Below are 4,832 nucleotides of genomic sequence, written 5' to 3' on the forward strand. Positions count from 1 at the left end.
TAGTTAATTTCGGCTCCTCGTAGCATTGACTTATTGCAACTGAAGCTGAAGTGGGGACACACTCAAGGTTCCCTGTGACGCACAATTCCGCACAACGTGCCAAAAATCTTAAGAGGCAAAATTAAGGAGGGCAGACGAAAGGAGGCTGTATCAATAGAGCGGGCCTTGTGTCTGAAACAGAGAGTCAATTAGCGGTGCAATGAAGGTCATAGCAAGAAGGTGCACTTGTATCTGATTTCTCGGACCAGCCAATGGAAAAGAAACAGATGAAGGGGCCTGTTCTCATTTTTTTATGCCGTGTTCCAAGTTTCTAATGGCTGATTACAGATTGGATGCTTCAGTGGATTTCTCAGGCACCTATTTGCTCTCACCGTAGACTTTTTCCCATCTCGTAGTTACAATATGCGATCTGTAGATCGTGCAATTATGTTTATCAGATGGATCCCTCTTTTGGTCTCGGCATTTGTGTTTGGACTTTACTCCCTAAGCCAAAGCATTTTGTTCCTGACACAACATCGACTTTTTATCTTTTCTCTAAAAGATATCTCTCGATTAAGTGTCAGAAGCAAACAATCTGCGCAATGTGTTATTGATTGTGGGGGAGGGAGTGGGGTGGGCGGGGGGGGGGCCAAATGAAGCACTGTATTATTGCTGGTAAATGGAATCCGGAGAGATGGGCAGACAAGGATGAATGCATGAGAACACGCCAAGCACCAGCAAACCTTCTTGCGTCTCCTTAAAATAGACTGGACTGAATTATTTCTTGAAAACTTTGTCAGCATAAGGACTCCAGGCTTCCTGAGGCAAATGGCGTATTTGTGAAGGGCCGATGCGATGCCAGAATGAAGTGAGCGGCGAATAATCACGCCTGAGAATAATATCGAGAGCTGGCACGGTACCGTGACATCATTGATTTCAGATTGTCACAACAGTCCCCAAAACGACGGCTTTCTGCACCGCTGGAAAGCCACCAGATGGATCGCAACATATCTGCATTGATGTTTCCAAGAGGCGCAACCCCAAATATTCTTCTGTTATGAAAATGATGGTTAAGCAACAGTCAGACTCAAAATCAGTCACCCTTTGAACACCTCATGAAAATGGTAGAAATAAAGTGTGCCAACAGTTAAATGAATTGCATATATTCCCCGTGCAACGACACCTCAATTGTATGTCAGCGTGTCCATTTGCCAGCAAGGCTGAAGATTAGAATGTCTTTGAGTGATGCAGTTTTTTAAATTTGTTGATGAGTCATATATAGATATAAAAATCCAGCCAGAGAAAATATTACTGGCTTCTGGCCTGCTCCTTCAAATGAATGTCAATGAGTTGGATGACACCTGCCGTTTAATGGACAGCATATAAACTAACCTCAGTCGCTTTGGTTGGTCAGCAAAGCATGAAGTCAGCTAATTTCTTTCTTTCATATGAAAAATTCACGTGTTGGGCCTCTGTCTTGAAGCCAACCAAAATGTAACCTGCAGGGAAAACATTTTGAGATGACCAAAACTGAACACTGCCATTATGACCTTTTTGTCATATACCCACAAATTGTTTGTTTTGTGTTGCCTTTTTTCCCCAAAGTTCACACCTTTACAGCATGTTGACAGGTTGTACAGAACGCAAACAAAGTGGAAGAACTCAAGACTGGCTGCTAGTCTATATATATCCACATGTACCAGCCAACACAATTTGGAAGCAGAGTGTGCACTTTTAGGCTGGTATTTTACTAATATAACATTGGATTTCAGGCTTTGTAATTTGGAATTTCTCATCTGAATGTTTATCCACTAGGGGGCCCAGCCTCCAAGACAAATCACAAAAATATATGGAATAACATTTCAAAGCACCAGATGGTGTTTTTGTTGTGAAGCCGACACATGATTATGTTTATCAATCTCTAAAAATGTAGTACAGCACTCACAATCCGGACATCACAGGAGAGCCTGGATTGCACCACTGCACAAAGAACCACAGTCCATGAAAACAATCAACTTTGTTGAGCTCAGATTTTTAGGCCTGGGTACAGGTCTATTTTGGCTTAGCATCATGGTGAAAAATAGAGTCTGAGGGAGAGGGTGAAGCCACTTTGATAGACAGGTAAGGACAGTTGCAACAGATCGCGACATCAACTGCCTATACGTAGCATCATAACTACGTAACCTTGAGTACAAACTTTGTTTTGTTTATAAAACCATTCTTTAGAAAAAAGTAAGGAAAAGAAAAAAAAAAACTCCATCAAAGAGAAAATGAAGGCCCAACAAAACAGGTAATTAGGTGAGTATTGACATTCTGGAACGTCTGGCCGAAAGCTCTAAAAGATTTGCAGTAAAGCCTCATAAAAGCGCAGTTGATATAGCCGCCGTGGTTCTCACTTGCGAGACGCTCCCACTGGAATACTGCAATGATTCTTATCATTTCTTTATTGGAAGATGATTTTGCCTCTGCATGGATGAGTGATTTCATCTGACGACACAACAAATCAACTGGACTGCTATCTGGAGACTGGGAGTTTGGAATGATGAGTGCTGAGATAAAATCCATAAAATCAAAAAGGAAAACATTCGAAAGTACAAATCCTGCAGGATTTTAAATGAAAGGAGGGCTGAATCACCAATTGAATCGCTCCACTACAATGCTTGCTCTTTTGATTGTTCCCTGTTAAATACACAAAGGGAAAATAAAACCTTGAATTTGGATCTTTCGGCTCGTGACATCATCGGCGATGATTACGTCAGCACTGTCTGGAAGCTAGAAGTAGAACATCGCCAAATTTCTTTCCAACTGCCCTTATGCCTTTGATTAATATTCTATCCATTACAGCATTAAGCCGATTATGAAGGAAGTGAGATATCATAAATTCATGGCTCATTGAAATACAGCTTTAATTTTCTTTTCACCTTCATGTAACTTATGTGTGGCCTTCACTTTCGACTGATACCATGGGTGAAATACCCAAGATGCAACAGTGTGACTCCATTAGACAATTATCATTTTTTGTGAATACGGTTTATTATATACTATGTTACCAGCCAGCTTCACTAAATGCTTCCCAAGCTAATTTTCACTCAAATGGTAACATAAAATAGTAACATTATCTAAAAATACATTGTTTTGTGTACATGTTTGCATGCAATGCTATCCCAGTATAAGATTGTGTATCTTCACAAATCAATTTTTATGCCTAATAATGACACATTTCCACAGTATTCCGCATCCCATATGCTACTGATTTTATTTTCATTTCTCCCTCTGTTTTTGCATTAAGCCCAAGTGTTATCTCCTGTGTAGCATTTTCTTAGAGCTGCAGATGCCCAAAAACATACACATTATTGCTTCTACAGGCACTTTGTAACCTGATGCACCCTCATGTGCTCAAGCTGTCTCCTTATCTAGATTGGAGGTGGGGATGGGGTGGGGGGGTGGGGGGAGGTTATAAACAGAGCTGCAGCAGAGCAGCTGGTGGGGGAGGGGCAGTATGTGTTGGGAGAGAGGGGAGGTGTGAAATATCTGAGCCCATCTCTCAGCTGCATGGTAACATGTAATACAATTCTGAACAACAAAAGTATAAAAAAAGAAAGAAAAAAACAGTGAAAGTTCATGTTTTCTTTCTCCAGACAAAATTACATTCCCCTTCAGAAAGTCATTACACCTGGCAGGCCACTCCTGAGTAAACCTGGAAAAAAGACCTTCAGAAGAATAGATTCAAGACATCAAGGTGAGATGTACCTTCTTTATATTATTCTGACTAGCACATCATTTAAAGTACAAGTACACAGAATCTCACCTTTTGTATAGTCTGTACTCTAGCAGTATAGTCATCGATAAAAAAACTAAACATAAAAGTGACAGAAATATTAATGGTAATGTGAAAATACGCTGTTTGAAAAAATTAAGTCAGTGCGAGATTTGTGATACCTTGAATAAGATGGCATCTGGTTCTTACTGTAGGTCAAGCATCTACCTTTAAGCTACAGGAGCTAACTTCACTTTGGTCTCTGCAATAAACTTCCACTTGCTTACCAGATAGGGGGGGCGCATGTTCCAAAAGAAATTCATGAAAAATAAAAAAGAGACCACAAACTCAGCATGATTGTTCCTTAAAATATGGAGAGGAATGCTTGTTCATACATTACAATTATTGTTACCCCCATACAATCAACTGTAAGCCCAATTAATTTTGGTCTTTTTCCTTCCAGATTTGGAATGGCCAATTATGCCACTCAAGTCACTGCTGTTCCTCCCACTCCTGATGACAACCGGTCGCCTGGAAACCTAAGAAACCCTGTTTGATGTAAACCCGCCCTGCTCATAGGGAGAATTTTCCCCGGTAGAGCTGGTCGGGAGTTCAGTGTGAGACTTTTTTTTTTGTTGTTGTAAATTTCCAAGGTTCCTATGCTCTGTTTCTTTACAACAACTGAGGGACTGACAAAAGCCAATGATAAAATAGCCATTCAATAAAAAAATGGTTTTCTGTAAACTGTCAGTGTATCCTGTACGCTCCAAGCTCAAGATGATCTCAGTCAAAACACAAGACGAAAGACATTACCATTACATTACAGGATAGCAGTTACCCAGACATTACCAACACAAGCACTTACATTGTATCCATTTATACAGCTGATATATCTAAAGCAAAGTTATACCTTGCTCAAGACAACGGCATGTCACGGAATCGAATGATCTAAGTGCAGTCTACCAGTGCACACGCCGAAAAAAAGCAAACAGAATTATGAGCAGACAGAAGGTTTTATGTAATCTGTCCGCAAACATCTCCCATCTACCAAACTACCATCCACCAAACAATGGAAACATGATAAGTGGAAAGGAAT

General features: G+C 40.4%; 1 long non-coding RNA gene across 1 annotated transcript; it reads left to right on the forward strand.

Moving 5' to 3' along the window:
- Positions 1 to 3,477: 3,477 nt before the first annotated feature.
- LOC135258026 (uncharacterized) lies at positions 3,478 to 4,480 on the forward strand. The gene is made up of 2 exons (XR_010330852.1): positions 3,478 to 3,718; positions 4,200 to 4,480. It is a non-coding gene; the product is annotated as an uncharacterized LOC135258026 (long non-coding RNA).
- Positions 4,481 to 4,832: the final 352 nt, after the last annotated feature.

Source organism: Anguilla rostrata, chromosome 6 (genome assembly GCF_018555375.3).
Source record: "Anguilla rostrata isolate EN2019 chromosome 6, ASM1855537v3, whole genome shotgun sequence".
Classification (NCBI taxonomy): Eukaryota; Metazoa; Chordata; class Actinopteri; order Anguilliformes; family Anguillidae; genus Anguilla; species Anguilla rostrata.